This window comes from Urocampus carinirostris, chromosome 8, assembly GCF_059441175.1.
Source record: "Urocampus carinirostris isolate Australia breed hairy pipefish chromosome 8, RoL_Ucar_1.0, whole genome shotgun sequence".
Lineage (NCBI taxonomy): Eukaryota > Metazoa > Chordata > Actinopteri > Syngnathiformes > Syngnathidae > Urocampus > Urocampus carinirostris.
This window is the reverse complement of record NC_142356.1, coordinates 16,889,832-16,911,368: the sequence shown is the minus strand read 5'-3', so window position 1 is coordinate 16,911,368 and position 21,537 is coordinate 16,889,832. Positions and strand designations below refer to the sequence as shown.

General features: G+C 38.1%; 1 protein-coding gene across 7 annotated transcripts in view; it reads right to left on the bottom strand.

Annotated features, from left to right (window-relative positions):
- Positions 1–21,537, bottom strand: part of gab1 (GRB2-associated binding protein 1) — a 75,968-nt gene that overhangs the window by 43,522 nt on the left and 10,909 nt on the right. The window contains exon 1 of one of the 7 annotated variants that reach the window (XM_088341782.1): positions 4,953–5,066. The exons of 5 other annotated variants lie outside the window; for them this stretch is intronic. The gene's annotated coding sequence lies outside the window, so the exon portion shown is untranslated. Of the gene's footprint in view, positions 1–1,249; positions 1,269–4,952; positions 5,067–21,537 lie in introns of those variants that run through there. One more of the 7 variants, XM_088341783.1, reaches the window with a different exon arrangement.

Here is a 21,537-nt window from a genome sequence, read left to right as displayed (position 1 = left end):
TTAACCAGAAAATGGCCTTTACCTATTCACGATAAATAACATCCTTGAATTACCAGCGCCATGACAGACAGTGAATATTCAATATCTAGTGCCTTTAACTAAATGTCCATTACATGGGCCATTTTCTACGGATGCCTTGCAGACAATAATATACACATTGGTTTTGCCTCACTGTTGTTTCCTTTGTTTGCTTAATAGTGTGACTGTCACAGTCTTTCTACTGTCATCATTTCAATCAAATTCATTGGAATAGGAAACGGGTAACAAATGAATAGAGGGAAAATCTGCATCTTTACAGCATGATTGTAGTTATAAAATACAACAGTTTGGATCAACATGACTGCAGAACTCAATCTTGTGTTGCGGTGTGTTGTAGGAGCACAATTGCCCAGTTGGATATACATATAACACGAAGTATTTTTAATAAATAAGCTAAAAAAAAAAACTGGAATAACATGGGAAAGAACTAGAGGTAAAAATCAGTAGTTTGTCATACTTACAATTAACTATTCAAAGGTGGAAATATTTATTTTAGATTGTTCTTAACTGTAATAACATAAACAAGGAATGACTAAAAATTTAAGAAATTGCAATGACAATCAAAATATTTTTACCGTAAATAAAATTTAGGTGTAAATCAGAATTGTGCAGAAAAGGTCAAAATGTGCAGCCAGTCTGGGACTACAAAAAGAAAAAAAAAGAAAGAAAATCCGCAGAAATTACATTAAATAAATGAAAAAAATGAAAAAAGGAATTCGGGTGAGTTGTGTAGAATATTTGCCCGTCTGGAACAAAAACAAAAATAAAAAAACATTTGAAGATGTTACATGAAATAAATCCAAATAATTTTAAATCGGATTTAGGTATAAGGCAGAGATGGACAGAATATTTGCTAACATGCAACCATCCTGGAACTACATAAAAAGAACAACAAATTTAAAGAAATCGCATTAAATAATTTATCCAAATGTTTTTAATTGAAATTAACTGCAAATCAGACCTGAGTAGAAAATTTCCTGTTGTCTAAATACACTCAAACAAATTAAATTTTCTGTAACCTGTTGCAATTCATGCATCACGCTTTACAACCCAAATTTGTTCGTAACAAGCATTTCAATTGCAATGGTCAAAATCCCAATTCTCATCAGCAATTTTGAACAAAATCTGCGATTATACTACCATCCTTAGACATATGCAGACAAATTGCACAAAGATGCTTCTTCAATTTCACCCCAAAATATATTCTTACCACAATATAGTCCTCTTGTCAAGAAGAAGAAGCATATTCCCATGAACATGAATGAGTTACTGTACCCAATGGTTTCAACAGCTAACGGAAGCCGCAATCTCCCTCATTGTCGAAGGGCGGGGCAAGGTGGCTCACTGTCATGTAATCATTCCATATTATTCACTAGATCGCTGGTAAATTGTAGAATGGGAGGGGAAAACTGACAGAAGTGGACAGAGATGAAGTGACCTGAGATGCAGGACAAATGAGTCATTGAGTGTCATTGCTGTTCAAAAGCCTGACTGTTTTTGCCTAAGTTGTCCTCCGTTGACTTGCTCCAAAATCCTCAAGGCACTCAAGAAAGCTTCAGTGTGAGGGTAAAGTATTAACTCCGGTTTAAACATTAACACGGGCAGACATTGTCACATTGCAGCAACCCTTAAGCGCTAACGGTGCTAAACCTTCCCCCTACGCCAACTACCCTTGAAGCAATTCCAGAAACAAGCATGCAGGTTTTGAAACAGCCAGAGGAAACGTACCAAATAAAACACACACACACACACGGACAAGACAAAATAACATCCCTTTGTGTGAGTTTCCATGTTGTTAGCAGTTTTGATCTTCCTAGTCATCCGTTTTTCACTGACACACACACACTGCCCTCTGAAAAATGTTTTTTTTTTCCTTCCTGTTTTGCCTTTTTGTCACTGCAGTAGAGCGATTTTCATTTAGCAAAAGGTGTTTCAGATAATGACCTTTAAAAATGTACTGACCCATGAGTCACTTTTGCTACTATTTTTCCTGTGTTGCTATTAGGGCTGCAAGAATTAATTGACGTTGTCTACAAAAATCAAAAATAGAAATATTCGATCATCAATTTAATTGTCGACTATTGTGGACAGACGTGTTTCCAACAGAGAGAGGCATCTCTATGTGAATATAATCCCTGCCGTGAGTCGCGCCTGCGTAATAGCGTCTCTGTCTGGAGCGGTAACAACCATACAGTAGAGGCGGCATCAACTCTGCGTACAGAGACTTCAAGTTTTGGAGAATTTGAGCCTGGAAACAGCAGAGACTACTTGCAAAATTTCTAAAGCAGACCTTGCGTATCAGGGCGATAGATCAATAAGTGCGAACATTTAAAAAAACATGTCAGACAGTAAAACAAAACAGTCTGACTTGCCTTGGTAAGATTCAAATAACATTCAAGCCAATACGGTTTTGCTGACATGCATTGTATATTTTGTACGTGAATATTTTTTACTTATTATTATTCATAATTTATATTTATTATTTATTAAAGGAAAGCTTGGGCATTATAGCGGGATGTGAAGTCAGGAGAACAAATGTCAGTTGTTAAAAACCTTTAATTTCAAACTGTTCGAAATCATGAAGTACTTTTGTAACAAACTTTGAGGTTGCCCACTGAATGTACGCCACAAAATGGACATATTTGTTTTTTACGGTTCAACTGCAGCTATTGTGCCTATTTTTAGTCTACAGGATGGACGGAGTTTTATTCATGGATTAATGCCCCTACTGACCATGCACAGAGCCTAATTGGTTTTAGATTCAGGATCCGGAGTATTCAGTAAAAGATGTATTTTCCATTGTACACGTTTACTGTATTTATTATCGTTTGCGGCATAATGAAATCAACTTCATGTCAAATTTAAGAGAAAGTTAATAATTATATGATTATTTGAGTAATCTTTTCAATAGTCAGTGACGAGTCAACTATCGAGATAGTCGTACGTTGCAGAATGCAGAAAGAAGGAATGTAGCTGACCTGGCAAATCATTCAGATTTGTAGGTCAAATTCATCATTATCTTGTTCAGATAATCTACAAAAGATGAATGTTTCCCTTTAACAAGTTATGGTAAAACAACAGATACTAAATTGGTGATTTCATTTTCTGACTTGTGTAAAACCCTTGTTCCTGCTGTTGGCCAGTCTCAGATCCGTATAAAAAGCACAAATTGCTGCGACTCATGAAATAAATAAGAGGTCCACACATTTGAATCCCTCTTTCTCAAAGTCACACACTTTGGACCCAGTTGCACTGACAATTGTGCATGGCTAGTTTAAACGTTCTATGGTGATCACATGCCTTGTTCAGCTTGCTTCAGGGTAGCTGTGGCTATAGGCTACTACGGAAATGGTTTATCGCCACGACAGTGTGAATCTCCAAGTATGTGAATAATGCATCCTCTGTAATGGCTTTGTGTGTGTGTGGATGCAGAATAAAAAGTGGCATACAGTATAAATCTAATGCATTATTAAGTATTAATCACAGAAAGGCCTGATTTAGTCATCCCAGCATAGACTTAGCATTAGGGTATAGTAACCGAATTCACAACATCTGCAAAGGCTCTAAAAGTATATGCCACTCTTCTGTAGAAACCATATTCAAATATGTTTTTAGAGTAGCTCTGGAGTTCACGTGATTGCAGGAGGCATTTCAAAAGTGAATCTCTTTTTTATTCTTATGTTTTTATTTTAGGTTCTGTATTCAATACATGGGTTGTTAAATACTTTTATCTGTTAAGACAGTTTACTGGGGCCTTCAGTTGGTGTGAATAATAGTATAATCATTACCAGAATATCTTCTGTATTTAGTTGTGCATTATGCACATTTTTTTCAACTTAGAAAATAACTCAAAATTTGATTGCGCATCATACACAAGGTATTACGGTAGTCTATAACCGCATTTGTGCAATGATTGATCAGTCAAAAGATATTGCTGACCACAATTGCACAACATTGGATGCAACTGAACTCAAACCTGGGTGAGAGCACCAAACCCTAGTGATATAGATTTTATACAAAGAAGCAGTCAATTTTATCTTGTTATAACACCATTTTTAGTCATGGTACCAGAGACAAATGTAAGGGAATGGGGAAAACTTAAAGTTGTCCTGTAAGAAAAGCACACAAGGGAAACAACTCTTTTATGTATCTGGTGATTAATGCATTGTAAATGTAAACATTTGTTGGCCTGGAGAGGGATAGGCGCCACCATGCTGTACTTGCCCAAGACACACCACAGGAAATGGTGCCTCTATGATTCCAGGGGTTAAAGGAACAAAACGAAAGAAAAACCAAGGACATTGTCAATAAATTATTTTAATCATGGCCGCACGTATTCAACAATGTCACTTACAATACTTAGTTTAAGTTGAGAAAGTTTAACTAAAGTTATACTGATTTGTAATATAAAAAAATCAAGGGTGCACGTAATACACAAATAGTTATTTCATCTCTTTTCTTTTAAATATAACACAAAAAATGAGTGAGATGAAGAGATAAATTAAAAAAAAAAAAAGATATTTGCGTTCCAGTTTCCCATTAGATTGATGATAAAAAATTATTACTCTGAGTTTTTAACTGTAGGTTTTGCCTCCTGTTTCGGAGATTCAACAGCATTTACATGGTAGAGCTCTGATGTTGATTGCCTGAGACTGGCCACGTGCTATCAAGGTATGCAATGTTCAAGGGGTAAAAGTCACTGCAGACATTGAATGAATGAGTATTATTTCATGAGATCAGGTTGATATGTTGTATTGACCTGATTTAAAGACATGCTCAAAACCTCCCATGCCCGTTATTGGCCCAGTTGAGTCAAGCAATGTCCAAAATGGGTTTAAGAAATAAATTCACATATTTACAGATGCAAATGGATGAATTAGTAAGAAAATAAGGCTAAAATAAGACTCACTTACTAGTAAACTCCACAAACGTTCTATCAAATTGAAGCGTATTCCAAGTGAAAAACACAGTGACTACAAGCGTCGCCAACCAGCCCCCTTTTTGTCAAGTGTGGCTGCGCTTCCTGCCAAGCGCACCGACTTCCCTACCCTCCTCTCTTTACTTCTGTCCAGTCTGCAACACCCTGATCCAATAACCCCTGACCCACAGGAAGTAGACACAATGGACTGAAAATAACACACCGCCTCCCCTGGCAACAACTACCCACCCTAACCACTGCAACACGTGCGACACTTCTGCACAAAATGCACACCTAGACCAGTACCCTGTCCCCCCCCACTCCTTCCACGAGATAGATGACTAAATATACCAAGTCACTACTCTGCAACACCCAGGTGCTAAATACTGCACCCGCCTACTTGCCGACAGACTCGCTAAAGAACAGCGCAAAAACTGAATGTCAAAAAAATGACAAGTACGCAAAGTATGGGATCAAGTTGACCTGGACATTTTCCAAATTAGGACGTCAGATCAAGAGGAGCCCTCACACTGCCCGTTGAAGTTCCTCATTTTTTCTATGTTGCTCTTCTTTCTTATTCGAGCCATTGAATTACGCAATTAGTAAGCCAATAAAATATTTTCAAATTCAGAACATTAATCATATTGATCTGAAATACTGTGAGCTAAAACATCCTTTTGCTTTCTCCATGTCTCGGTTCTGACTTGATTATATTGACTGAGAACGGTGATGCTAAATGATGTCGGTGAACATCCTCTACAGTTCAGTGGACGTATCGATTGTACGTAGATTTTCATAAAGGCAGGGGTTAAACTGAAAATAAATAAGTTGTTTGAGAAAAGGAAAGTGCAAGATTGTTCCCACAAGACAAGAATGAAACATTTTTCTTCACGGAATTGCTTCGCAACGTGGATGGTACTCATTTGGTGGAAACTTTCATCTGCTCCTTAAAATCCCGAATGTGTCAAGTTTTAGGTAAATTAAAGACCAAAAAACCCACCTTTACTGCATGATTGTTTTCGATAACTTTTGCAGCATTTCATGTGCAGGAACGGCCATTTAAAAGTACTATAAGCAGGAGTGGGGTTAAATTTTACATGATCTAATTGTGTGCTAAATTAATGACAGCTAATATAACTATTATTTTATATTAGGGTTCCTAAAGCTTAAGGCAAGTTAAATTCAAGACTTTTAAAAACTTTTTGATTGCCTTTTGAAATAAAATTTAAGACCAAGTCGACAAAAAATAATTGAAACAAGACAAAACCAAAAAACACAAATAATTCCTGCACATAATACACCATGCCACATACACATTACCTAGCACAGAACAAACCCAATTTACAGGCTCAGGCATTTTTTTCACAAATTAAAGTATAGTACTGTATGAACTTTCTTTTCTAATAACTTCTGTACTGTCAAATTGTCATTATAAAAAAAAAACCTTGCAGCATATTTTTGCACAAGGGATCAGGAATGTTTTCAGGATGTGACGTTTTTACTTCAGATATTTTAGCAGCATTAGATAGATAGATAGATAGATAGATACTTTATTCATCCCCGAAGGGAAATTCACTTATGTGGATATCATGGTAAGCTGCGTATACATTCCCATAGGCAGGAGTTTGCAACCCAAAATGTTGAAAGAGCCATATTGGACCCAAGAAAAAACAAAAAATTCAAAGCTTTAAACAAGTCTTATATGGAAGGAAACACATATTGTATCTATCTACATTCATTGGAAATGGGAAGAACTTGTGCGTAGTGTTGTCCTACAGAAACCATCAAACATTTTTGAAAAAGCACCAGGGAAACACTAGAGAGCGCATGTGGCTCTTAGGCAGGTGGAGAAGTCCAATTTGTCGGCGATATAAAGCATCTCCCTCTGCCTTTTGGTGCTTTTGTCGGTCCAGAGCATTTTGTTGACAAGATCGTTTTCAGACAAATTTGAAAATATTTGCCCGTACAGAGTGCAGGTTCGTCGAGCTGTTTTAAGCATGCATACAACTCAGACCACAGCGTCAATGACGCACAGGCAGAAAAGGGGCGGGGCAACTGTGTAACCAATCAGAATGAAGAACACAATGCCCGATAAAAATCCGCAAAGTGGCGAAACAGCGATAAGTAAACCATGATAAAGCAAAGGATTACTCAAGTTGTTTTTTTGGCCTGGTTAGACTATGTGTGGCGGCCTTAACTGATCTCAGCTCCAAAAGTCTAATCCAATCAGTCCAATGAAAAGGAATACAAATCTCATTTGGTACTCAGTGAGATGCTGCCTTGGTCTTGATCTAATTAGCTGCTTTCACGCGGAGATAAAGGGAGGATGGACACGCAACACATGTTCCAGTGGTGCCTGGTAACTCTGTGCGTGTTCAGCTATAAGGACTTCGAGTTGCTGGTTGAACTGTCAGGTGAGGCCTAAGAGCATGCCAGGGCTTGTTCCTCTGCCAAAGCCTCCATGACACACCTACAGACAGTCCCCCTGAAACTAGGCAACACCTCCTGAACAGCTTTCTGTTGTGACATTCCTTACAATCCCACTTCACTTTCGGTTGAAATGGAACGTGCGGGAAGAATGCGCCAAAAGAATGTGAGGAATTTTGGGTATGCTTATGGTAGCGGTAGTAAATTTGGTAAAGTCATTGCCCAAAATGATGAAAAATATAAGTCCTTGCTGTAAACTAGACAACTAAATAGTGCCAACCTGGCAGGTGCAAACTTTCAAATAACTAGAAGGACCACTACAGTTTTTTTAACATTTGTGAATGACCCAATTTACATTATGAATGGAAAGGTTTAGGTTGGGCTACGGTGACTAATATACTTGCTAAACAGAAGTTGAAATGCCAAGGTCGGTGTGAGTGAGCTTGACTGTGACTGATAGCAGGGATTAAGGTTAAGAGGACTAGGACACAGTGAATTTACAAACAAAACTCAAGGTCTCGGGCATAATAATCGTGATTTGCTAGCGTGTGGAGACACAACAACACAACACACTAGATATTTATTGTGTGTGTGTAGTATTCTGTGTGTGATGGAAGTAGGGTGTGCATAGGATATCCATCCATCCATTATCTGCACCGCTTATCCTCAGTATGGTCGCGGGGGTGCTGGAGCCCATCCCAGCTATCCTCGGGCAGTGGGTGGTGGACTGGTTGCCAGCCAGTCGCAGGGGCATAGGATATCGACTACCCATTTTCTTATTACATAGCGTAGAATGTATTGAGCAGCTACTGAATTGCTTAGGTTAAAAAATTAATATAAAACCCCTCTTGGTGAAAATTATAGTTATGTGCCGTTAGGTTCAAACCCTGAAGCGTGTGTCGAGTATTTTAGACGGGTGGTTCATGAACCGTGAACCGAAGTCAAGGTGTGTGTTGATGAAGTAAGCGGGGACATTTGAAACCCTTCAAACTGGGTGTACCACGCGACTGAAAAAAAAACTAGGTTTGAGTGTAGTCCAAAATAAAACCTGCAAAGTTACGCTGTGGATCCTTCTTAACTTCGTGTGAGTCCAAAACTTTAGAAAAACGTACGACATTGAATGACTTTAATAATAATGAATAAGCACTTTATTTTACCTCCTTATTTCACATTTCCACTTGTTGCATAAGCACAAACATATACATACCTGTCAACCTGTACTTTTATTATGCATTATAAGACGTGTACGACGTACAAGAAAATCTGTACGGAAAAACGCAAATTTGTAAATTGTGGGTACAATTCGGTATACACCGACTATCACGAAACGGCAAATCAATCTAGTCAAGCGAGTTCGCAGCGGTAGCCTCTATCTCTGTATCGTTTTTCTTTTGTCGCAAACGAAGCGAATGTCTTAAAAAAACATCGTATTTCATGTGGTAGTTGTGTAGTGAAAGAAAGTCCGTCTCTTTTTAGAGAACAATAATTTAACGCAGAAAATGAAATGAAATTATCTGCATTTATATAGCGCTTTTCAAGTCAAGACTTCCCAAAGCGCTTTACAGTGTGCTTCACATTTCCCAATAGCGGCCGTGCAGTCATGTAAGGCGCTGACCTGCTTATTGGGGGTATTAGGGGTTCAGTGTCTTACCCAAGGACACTTCAACATGTAACACGGAGGAGCCAGGATTCGAACTGCGATCTCTTGATCCCAAGACGAGCGCTCTACCTCCTGTGCCACTGCCGCCCTAAAATGAATTCATAATTTGAATGTATTATTCTACTTAATTATATTTGCATGTATTTTTTTCCTTCTACAGTGAACGCCCAAGCTACTTAATTTTTGAACTTTTTTTATAATAAACCTCATTCATGTCGAGCAACTCAGTATCTCACAACAAAATGTTAATTAACAATATATATGATATAACGAAACACATGTACAATACAACACGTTTGAAAAAAATATATAAGTTTATTTTGTATTTTGTAAGGGAAAATACGACAGTTTGTAAGGGCATGGAGCTGTGGAGGTTTACAGGTTCTGTATGCATATACAAAGTAACACAAAACAATGATATGAAAACTCTTCAAAAAAAAAAAAAAATATATATATATATATATATATATATATATATATATATATATATATATATAATTTATGGCATGTAAAATTTAGGACTTTAAAAAGACTTTTTAATGCCTTTCGAAATCAAAATTAAGACCAAGTTAACAAAATGACACATTTGGCACAACCCAAACAAAAAACACACATATTTCTTGCACAAAAGACATCGGGCCTTGTACACATTACCTGGCAACGCTTTTGTCTGACCGTCTTTTTTGATATTGATATTTGACAGTACCAAGGCTGCAGTATTGTATTAAAAATGTGTACACTACTCGAAAGAAGGTAACCAGTAGCTTACAGGAAAATAGCAAATGCCATGTCACATTGCCAACTATCGTTTCTATGAAGCTGTAAGCAGGCCATCCATCCATTATCTGTACCTCTTATCCTCAGTAGGGTCGCGGGGCTGCTGGAGCCCATCCTAGCTAGCTTCGGGCAGTGGAGAAGGGACACCCTGGTTGGTTTGCCACTCATTTGTCAGCAGTGTTCCCTCTAAGCTGCACGCGTGCGCAATTGCGCACTGTTCCCACATTCTCAGCGCACAAGAAAATCTAGCCAGCGCACAAAAATGAGGGCTCAAAATTACTACTTAAGAAGCGACTCAAGACAAAGTTACAGTGCATGAAGGTAAAAATACACGGGTTCCCCTGACGTTGTGTCCTAAATGCGGTATTTTGAAGTTGAGTCGAAGGAGAACGAAGTTGAGTAAAGTTAGTAGAGTTTGTCGGAGAACCGGCTTCTTCGGCTCGGCTCACTAAAAGGAACCGGCTCTTTCTGGTCCTAAACGGCTCTTCGGGTTGTTTTTGCTTCTTCAATCCGAACATGACCAACTTTATGTAAAATTATGCACAAAATGACTTAAAGGAAGGGGGAATAGAACAAAAAAGAAAAAAATACCAAAATGAAAAAGTAGTGAAAAGCTGAGAAAAAAAGAAACAGAAAGGGAGAGAAAAAAGAAGGAAAAATTTAGAAAAAAGCCAGAAAAAAATTAATGTAGGAAAAAAAGTAACAGCTTGGAAAAAATAAATACAATGAGATTTTTTTTAAAGGAATTTAAAAAAAAAAACACGGAAAAAAGAAGAAAAAGTTTGTGTTGCATTCAAATAATTTCCAATTATATCAAGTGAATCTTGGTGCCAACATTGTACTTCCGCTAAAAAATGTGATTAAGTACAGTTGTGTATCTTACAACCGACTAAATAAGCCCCCAAAAGTGTTAATATTATGCGACAAAATATATCAGGAAATAAAAAGAAATGGATATCTTGTGAAAGTTTTGGACATGTTTGATAATGACTTAGTTGCACACTTAGGATTGCCGTTGCTCACTGTTGTTTCAAGCGCTGCTCACTGACTTTGTGTGAACGCTCAGACCCGTGGAAAATTAGAGGGAACATTGCATGTCAGCCAGTCGCAAGGGACACAGAGACAAACAACTCATTTGCTCATTCATACCTAAAGACAATTTGGACAATTAACCTGACATGCATGTTTTTGGAATTTGGGAGGAAACTGGTGAGCCCGGAGGAAACCCACACAAGCACGGGGCGTACGATGCAAACTCCGCACAGGAAGGTTGGTAGCTGGATTTGAACCCATGATGGATTGTAACCCATGATCTCAGAACTGTGGCGCAAGCACTCAGCTGCCGTGCCGCCCACAGGCCACACCATTGTCAGAATTTAACAGGAAAACTACATAAAAACATCCATCCACTGACCACTGTATCCTCACATTTAAGTCATTTACGGGCACCTCCTCCAAATTTAGCAAAATATACTTAGTCACTGCCAAAAAGTAAATGAATTGTAAATGAGGGGAAAACACTTGAGGTTTACAGCAAAATATCCGGAGATTAACAGAACAAAACTTTTCGTGTAGCTTAATGTGATCATCATACACAGTCAGCAGATTTTATATGATTCATATTCTGCAAACAATGTGGCAAATAAATATCTTCTAAAAAGTCATCAAACTGAATCTTGGCTAAGCTTCATTGCGCCAGCAATTAATAGTATTTGCCAGGAGTCAGACAGGTTTTTGAGGTTTATAAACTTCATAAGACTTAAATCTTATCATACGCTCATCACCAAGAATTTTGGTAACAATCCTGTTTGTATTGCAGGAACTCGGATCCGAAAAGCCTGCCCTCCACGCTAGTAAACAACATGACTGAAAAGTCAAAACAAAGTCTACTTCCTTCTACAACAAGGTATTTCAAAATGTCAGCTTTAGAGATGCCTGTATACTTTGTGGAAATCTGCATCAAACCTACCGTAAAGTCCAGACGATAAAGCGCACCTGATTATAAGGCGCACCCACCACATTTCGGGAGGAAAACCGATTTTGTACATACACAAGCCGCACCTGTATATTAGCCGCATGCGTCCACATTGGAAAAACGCAATTCAAACACGGAATTATCCCATACCCGATAAAGTCCAGAAAACACAGCCGATTAATTGAGCGGGAAATGATACCCGTACTTAAAATTTAATGCAGACCTGCACAGTCCGGGTGCCTGTTGAAAGTAATCCAAGGAAAAAAGTGTATATTTCCAAAGGTAAGGGTGGGAAAAATATATATCCACTATTGTCGGCCGCATCCACAAACACGTCTCACCTTTACTCCACTTCCCGTCAGCCCGCGTTTGCCCCGCCCCTTCTTTCTCATTTGCTCGTACAAAACATATCAGAATAAGTTTATAAAATAAATACATTACAAAAATATACAGTTGCAAATACATATTATACATGGTTACACATATAACATATTTACAAAGAAAGACGGTACACCGAGAGAGTTTTCAAAGATTTAATAATAATATTATAACTTTCATCCCAAACCATGCCTGTAAAGGGTAGCAAAACGCTACTAGAAACACGCTCGCAACACAGTAAACAGCTCTGTTAAAGACATATACCGTACTGGTAATGAGCACGATAAACAGTCCTCATCTTCCTCCTAATAACTGACGTCGTCAGAGTCGTCTTCCTCCAGTATGGGAAAGAGACTTTGTTATACAGACGTCGTCACACGCTCCCTTATTCAAAAACACGATGGCATCACGATCGCAAAGTAATGTTTACGTGCGTTAGCTCTGTTTCCTTCTATATCGGACTGCTTGATTGCGTTTAGCTTGAAAGTTGCATCATGTGCCTTTCTTATTGCAATTTGCATGATGAGGATATGTCTACGCTAATGCAATTTGTGCACAAGCTAAGAAGTTGCAGTCTAAATCTTACCTTTTGTACTCGAGCGCCGCTGGCGGCCGTTAGAAAAATTACATAAATTGGCCGCATCACTGAATAAGCCGCAGGGTTGAAAGTTTGGGGAAAAAGTAGCGGCTTATAGTCAGGAATTTACGGTCAATCACACCACTTTAGTGTTACTGCTTTAAAGTACAATAAAGTCTACCTAGAGATCGAACTTATTCTTAAAAAGGCTGCAAATAGCATTAAAAAAAAAAACCTTGCCAACTGTTCAAAACTTCCTCTTTCATGCTGTCACACAAGATACTAATAAACCCATGGAAGTCTTAGCAACCTTATGCTTGTTCCTACAGTACACACAGGCACCTTTTTGTAGGAATCACGAACATTAAGTACCAAAAAGACATATTACTATACCTCCTTTGTCTCACTAATCGGAATCACTGTTGGAAATAATTCCAGATAGAATGAGATTAATTACCGTCACCCGGACAAGAAGCCGTATTCAATGTGGATATTCAGAGAGGTTGGGAATGAGTACTTGTGTCAGTCTTATCCAGTTCCACCGAACCACAATACATTATTTTCATACCGGTAGTATCTCCAGGTTTTTGTTGCGTCTTCTCAACAGAACAAAGAGATAAGTCACAAATTTGAACACTCCTCTAACCCTGAAGCACGAGAGAGCCTACAGAAAATATGAGTGAGTCTCATGAATACCCGGCAAATACAAACTGATCAAATATTTCAAGGAGATAAAACTTCAGCATCGCTTTAGAAACTTTAATATGGCCTAAGTAACAGCAAGGTTAGTTAAAATCTAGCATTGAAAACCCGCTCGCAAACGCATCGGTATCCATTTGCCCGCATCTTGGCGAAACACAAGGTGCCGACTTAAAGGTTGTCCCGCATCATTTGAGAAGGAAAGGTCATGGTGTAAGAACTGAATCAACAGGTGGAGATGGCGTAAATGACCTCTTCAATGAGTCTCATGAACAACTGTGCAATGACCATTCCCACTTTGAACTGCTAATTCGAGAACAAGGCCCACTGCTCTAGAAAACGAAACGGAAAAACCTCCACTGACTTATTTTCTCAAATGAATCAAAAAAAGGTTTTTTGCTCTGGTGTCAATTTTTTATGCATGAGTTAAAGGTAATGAAGCAAGGCAAGACCCTTTTAAATGGTTTGTCTTGACTTCTTTCGGACTGCTACATGTATAGTGAAAAGAGCTGTGTTTACTTTGCTTAATCTGTATAAATGGCTATATATCATTCAGGTCAATAGTCAGTTTTGGCAAGAGATAATACAATTGCGGTATTTATTTGTGTATAACGCATACTTGCATAACGCTCACCCTTAATTTTGTATTAAAATTGATATACAATTTTGTTTCACTTTTTCTCATCTCAAACTAAGAATAATAAGCGTCAAACGTTTAATACGTGCAGCTATGATTAAAATCAATTAATGACAAGGTAAACTATGAACATACCGTAAATTCCGGACTATAAGCCGCTACTTTTTTCCCTAACTTTCAACCCTGCGGCTTATTCAGTGATGCGGCCAATTTATGTAATTTTTCTAACGGCCCTCGAGTGTTGCTACCATTAACTGCCCTGTCAAAGCTATATTATTATTATTAAAGCTTTGAAAACTCCCTCGGTGTACAGTCTTTCTTTGTAAATATGTGTAACCCATGTATAATATGTATTTGCAACTGTATATTTTTGTGATGTATTTATTTGTATTTATTTTAGACACTTATTCTGATGTTTTGCACGGGTGAACGAAAAATGTGGGGCGGAACAAACGCGGGGTGCCGAGTTTAAGTGGGGACCGCTAAAGGTGAGGGACAGACAAGGAAAGAAGAGGGGGTAAAAAGTTGGTTAAAGAAAAAGGAGTTGCGTGAGTAAATGTGTTCATCTGATATATTTTTCCCACCCTTACCTTTGGAAATATACACTTTTTTCCTTAGATTATTTTCAACGGGACCTGGACTCTGCAGGTCTGCATCAAACCTTAAGTACCGGTATCATTTTCCGTTCATTTTGCCGGCTGTGATTTTTGAACTGTGGACTTTAATGAAGGACATTTAGTTTCAATCGCGGGACTTGAAGTCGGGTTTGGGTTAATTTTGTGTTTGTGTTTGTGTTTGTGTTACATGTTTAAATGTGGGCGCATGCGGCTTATATACACAGATTCCGCTTGTGTATGTAGAAAATCGGTTTTCCTCTTAAAATGTGGTGGGTGCGGCTTATGATCAGGTGCGCTCTATAGTCCGGAATTTACGGTAATTGTTAATTGGTTGATTCTCCAGGCCACCATGTTTCCACCCGGTCTCGATAACAGCACGAAATGTACACTGTATTTAAAGTTGTTTAAAATATGATTCATCATTAGATACACCAAAGCATTTCCCTCATGGTGCTTTTTGAGTTTATTTATTATCCTTCAGGATTATTCTTTTTTTCTTCATTCTCTAACATTTGTCTCTGGTAAGGTGAATAAAAATCGAGTGCTAATGAGATATATGTTCCAATGCCTTCTCTCATGTCCTCTATATAACTGGTTATTTAGTGGTTAGAAGTCTGTGCTCTCCCTGCCGCGATCTGTGTTCGATTCCCGTCCCATCCAATGTTTTGCAATAATGGTCAGCGATATTTTCAATCATTTACAAATACGGTAAAAACGAAATTTATAAAGCGCACCCAAACTTTTTGGGTCAAGTCAAGTAATGTTTATTTGTATAGCCCTTAATCACAAAGAGTCTCAAAGGGCTGCACAGACCACAGATTATTGCAAACCACAGAGTTATTACATCATCCCCTGATCTAAAACCCACATGAGGGCAAGGAAAAACTCAAAAACCTCAACATGAGGAAAATGAAAAAACCTTGAGAAGGGACCGCACATGTGGTAATCCCCCTTCCAGAATGACCAGGCTGCAATGGATGTTGCAATAACATATAACACGCAGATATTGTCAACATAAAATATAGGTTATTCATATGTTATAGAATAGAGCGTTTTAAACCTAGATTTAAACAGTTCCACTGAGGTTGCAGATTGAATCTCAGGGGGAAGGGCATTCCACAGCACTGGGGCCTGAATGGAGAACGCTGTCGAACCTGCGGATCTCTTCTTGGCTCTTAGGATCACCAGTAGACCAGCATTTTCAGAGCCAAGTAAAAAAAAAAATTGCGTCATAGATTATTTTTGAGAATATTCACAAAGAATACGTTTTAGGTCATCAATTTGCCATACAGAAGCAGGGAAGACAATTTTGAAAATTGGATGTGTGATGGCTAAAATAGAAATTCCTGTTTTTGTAACAAAAATTATTTTTATCGAAATCAAACAATATTATTAGTTTGTAATTAATACATACATTTAAGCTAAAAGTATTTATTAAGTATCTAAAAACAATAATGTCCCAGACCAAAAACACCCAGGTGAAAGTCTGGTTTTAATTCTAGAACAAAAAAAACATGCAAAAATGCAGATACTGTATTCCAAAAATATTATCCTCTAATTAAAGAAATCCCAACAGAAAATACTATAAAAATGACCATTGTGCTGTCTTTTTTCTTAAAAACGACATTTGTACTCAACCAATACAACTAAGCATCTCATCAAAAGTGAGTATCATCATCTCTGCTTGTGTATTATAGAAATGACACATTAAAATAAACCATAGAAAAAGTTAATTTAAATAAGGTTTTCCTTATTCAAGTAACAAAGACGACCAACCTTCGGATCAGGCTCGCGCTTGGATCTGATAAACCTACTTGCTGTGTATCCAAATGTGTTGGCGAGGGAAATCCACAGGATTCTAAAGGAGACATGAGTAATCCAATTCCAAACTATAGGGAGAGTTTATATCCAAAACATATTTTGGGAAAAGCAAAGCTGGTCAACCGGCATCTCCTCTTCCAATCAGAATGCAAATGAATATTGTGTCGAGGGCGGAGTTTTAACTGTGTTGCTGTGTTTTTCCCAGCATGTATGTGTTTATAAGTGCGTGTCTGTGTACAGTACAAATGTGTGCAGGCCGGGCTGATCCGTGTCCACGGGCTTGAGGCCAGGCCAAAGATATCATGTCGCTCCATAGTAACTCAAAAGCAATAATAGGGATAGTACTCACGAAAAGTACCACTGGTGGAAATAAGATCTAGATGGAACTTGAGGGTGGTTCCCAAAACTTAAATGGGATTTACCGGCTGAATCACAGGTGACAGTTTGCCCTACAGAGATCTACAATGTTCGGAAATCAGCAAGGGTCAAAGATTAAGTGGATGAGCCCCAAAAAAACATGATCGTCAGGCAGAATATAACTACTGAATATCTATAAACTGTAGGAGCAATAATCTCAATGATACAGTATGGAGTAATTACAGGTAGGTGTAACAATTTTAAACAGTGATGGATTAATTTACTCTGTAATCAGGGTTGGGTAGGGTTACATTAACTTCATTACTTTTGGATTACTCCAATACCAAATATGCTAATAAAAGACAAAAGAAACTAAATATAAATACAATTTTGACTCACAACACGTGGTAAGCTTTCTCTCCTGGCTTTGATCTCCGGCAAAACTAACATAAAATGCGACAGAAACAAAATAAAAATAAATCCAAACAGCTTGCCAACATCATTTTTGCCGTTCCATGTATTCCGTTACTCCCTAAGCCTGCACAAAATATAGTATTTTATTCATATTCAGTTTCTTTTGTCTTTTATTAGCATATTTGGTATTGGAGTAATCCAAAAGTAATTGAAAGTAATCAAGTGAAAGTAACCCTACCCAACCCTGTCTGTAATACAGTGAACCCTCGCAATAATGCAGTTCGCTTTTTACGGCCAATCGGCATTGGAGCTCTCAAGTCAAAAGATGCTGGCCAATCGGCTTGAAGCTTGACCGTCCGAAACGATTCTCTGTGGTGTGGGAAGCCTTCGTTGGATTTTTAGTTTCAATCTTTTATTTTGTGAAATTGACCAATCAGCTTGAATTAGGCCTGGGCAATAAATTGTTAACGATAATTATTGTGATGTAAATGTTCAGTAAAGGTTCAAATATTTTAACTCTAATCACACCACCCGAAAAACAGAAAACGTGGGCAGTAATGCCATGAAAACGCAACTTGCAGACCAACATTTGGGAGACGAAGAACGACCAGACATTTTGCGGGAATGCAGATACCGCGTCTCACACAGACCGAAAGGGAAATAACAACATCACGGTCAAAATGAGCGTAAAAGACACAAAGAATAACACCAGCATACCCAGTAAAAGAGTTGAAGACAGGGAGGTATTTTGGAAACGTAGACTGATGAAAAAACAGAGCCGCGCCGTCTGTTGCAAACTTTGCTGACAACGTGTGGCCACTTAGGCGATACAACAAACTTACAATATCAACCTCTAGAATATACAGCATTGAAAAAGATTCTACCCCAAACTAGTGCTAGCTGGCCAAGCACCCGGCCATCGCGTGTTGAGCCCAAACAGCAACAATCGATCATCACAGGTTATTCCAGATGCGTCCCATTTCTTTTGATCTATTTATTCTGTTAACATTGTAATATACTTTAAGACTTATAGGACACAAAAGCTTTAACATGTTTGTTGCCAAGTGTAAATCAAAATTTGTGTATTTATAGTTATTTAATTTTTGGGGGGGCTGCAGTTCTACTTTAGGTTATGTGCAGTGTTCTGTTTTTTTATTACCTCCATTTTCTAACTCTTTTTGTTTTTTTGGTTTAATGTTTCCTATATTTGTCACTATGCGCTTTTGTTCTGACATAAAATTTGGTTAAAGCAACATCTGGTTTTGTCAACTTTCACTTAGGGGCAAAAATTAGACCTAAAATGTGAAAAAAATTTGATAATTATCTATATCGACTGATAATAAATTTTATATTGTGATAATATTTTTTGTCATATTTCCCAAGCCAAGCTTGAATCATGGCTATCCAAAACATTCCTTGGTGGTGCAGGAAGCATCCATTGGATTTTCTTGACTCGATCTTTGTTTGTATTATTTTTTTGTAAACAGACTTGGGTGAAATGGCAGGTGTCAACTCACATTTGCAGGGCATTATCGCCATCTACTGTTATGGAGTCTAATTGACCAGCAGTTATTTCGTTCCTTGTTTTTGGGTCACAACTTACCTGTTGAGAAACATTGGTGTAGTACCCCCGCCGGGTTTTTTTTTGGAAGTTCCTTCAAGTATTCAATTCACTGTCAATGAGTACCTGTTTTCATACTGTAATTCCTGTGTCTAACTATTACACCTACTATCTAAAGACTGTTTTATCCAAACAAAGTGAGAAATAAGGGAGAAAAAAATCTCGGGATAATATAATCTTGGTCGAAATGCTATATCTCATATGCATTTTCAATATTAGCTTATTGTTATTTTTTTATTATATGTTTCGACCCAAATGCAATTGGCATCTGTGTTTTGAAGAAGCCCATTTTTTTCATTTTCTCACTGTGCATCCACCATGCATACCAAAACTGCTTTACTTGAGTGTAACCATTTAATTGTGCCCCTTGGAGTCCACTAAGAACTAAACTCTTTTAAACCACCTGATCGAATTAGTAAGATTAGCAACAAAACATATGTCACAGATGCAATTAGCCATGTGATCATTCCTGTATGTCTGACTCACAGCAAACTGTGAAATTACACAAGTTGGTGGCGCCATTTCACACGGGACCTCCAGGCTTACCATTCTTCAACTCAGACGCTGCTTTGGCTCGACAAACACGCACACATGTATGCTTACACGCAACGGTTGTGCGGGTTCCATGAGCACGGTGTGCTGTGCAAGCCTGACAGCAGTGGGCTATATTAGGGGCTGCAGACACGCCGGCGAGGGTCAGATCTCACAGTGCCACATAGCTAAAAAGCCAGCTGTATTTTGTGCGCAAGTGTTTGTATAACGACAGCTGAAACGGTTACTATAACAGGGAGGCACGGTGGATGAGTGGTTAGCAGGACTGCCTTACCTTCCGAAGCACAAGGTTTGAATAAGGGCTCCTACGATTAATCGGCGTTGTCGAAAAATCAAACAGAAAGGCATTTCTCCACCAATATAATCTCTCCTGAAGAGTAGCTTATGCGCAATCGTGTCTCAGTCTAGACCAGTAAAATAAACATACAAATATGGCGGCGTACCAAAACTTTAGAATGTTAGCCTAGATTCAACGAATAAAAAGAATATTTGTAAAGTTTGCAAAACAAACCTTGCGCATCATAGCAGAAGCTAGGTGATGCAGAACATTTAAATATCACGTCAGACAGTTGACCAAATCAGATTCAGACTTGCCTCGGTAAGATTAGAGTAAAACTCAAGCCAATACACTTTTGAAGGTATATTTTGCTGAAAAAGTGATCTTGAGCGTTATGCTGTGTGTGACAAATGTATTTTAAATAATACGCTTGGTGTCTGAAGAATAGAAATATGTTGTAAAAAATTCAAAAACGGCCAACGTTAGTGGTTTGAAGCTGTTTGATTTCAAACTGTTGAGAATTATTGGGTTCTTAAGTTACAGACTTTGCAGTTGACCACTGAATATACTTCACAAAATTCATATAGTCGTTTTATTTACTGTTCTAATACAGGGATATAATTTATTATTTATTTGCCTGACCCTAAAAATGGACAGAGGTTTATTTGTAGAATTATGTCCCTACTGACTAAGAACTGTGCCTAATCGGTGTTGGATGGGATGTCATATTTTTGTATTTATTTTTGTACGAATCAGCAGTTTGAGCTATAAAAGATTATTTATTTATTTTTCTCTTGTTTATTATCATTTTCCACGTAATTAAATCAATTTCATGGTAAATTTAATTTAAAAAAATAATTATCCGATCATTAAACTAAACACTTTCAATAGTCTATGCAGAGTTGACTATTCCAATAGTTGTTAGTTGCAGCCCTAGTATTAATCGCAATTTCCTCAGTAGAAATTGTATGATAAAACAGAGGAAGTTAGGCCTTCATGTGAAAGATTCTCAAAGATAAACGACAGATGAAATAAGATTCTTGTGAAAGTTGAAAGGAAAATACTTGACAAATTTGCATTCTTTATGTATTCAACTTATTCTGTGTTCCACGATACATTGATCAGATTCTGTTGAATGATTGTAGAATTTGAGATCACTGTATTCATTGATTCATGCATTCCTTTCTATCAGTTATGCAGTGTTTAAGAATATAAATAAATTTTTTATGTGTGACAGACCCTGATAAAGATTTCCCTACCATATGCAACCATTGCCAATTTTCCTTGATCAAGGGTAATGCATTTTTTCTCAACCACCCCTAATGGACAGGCAAAAAAGCAGCTCAAATAGTATAAGACCACTCCTCCTTTTCCCCTTGACCCGCCATCTGGTAGCCATCAGCGTTTCACACAGGAAGGGGCGACCAAGCCTCGCCGGGGCGCTAGGGAGCGGCTCATCTATCCGTCCCGTGGCAGAAACAACAATCACACATTTGCATTGGACTGCGGGGTGAGACAAATCCTTCATTTTTGCGCTTTTTGTATTTTCTCTGCAAGGGTACTACCGAGAGTGCAAGAGCCATATTCGTGACAGTCATGATTATTCTATGATCACAGGACAGCAGTTTGAACGTGAACGCCTGGCACTTCAGTCTACAGTACTTGTAGTGGTCGATGCACCCTATAAGTATTTCATGACCGACCAAATGTAAATGCTGTGGGAGTCAACCGTGCAATTTGCTTCCTACGAAGCTGCTATCAAGATACCAAACAAAGACATACAAGAGTCTG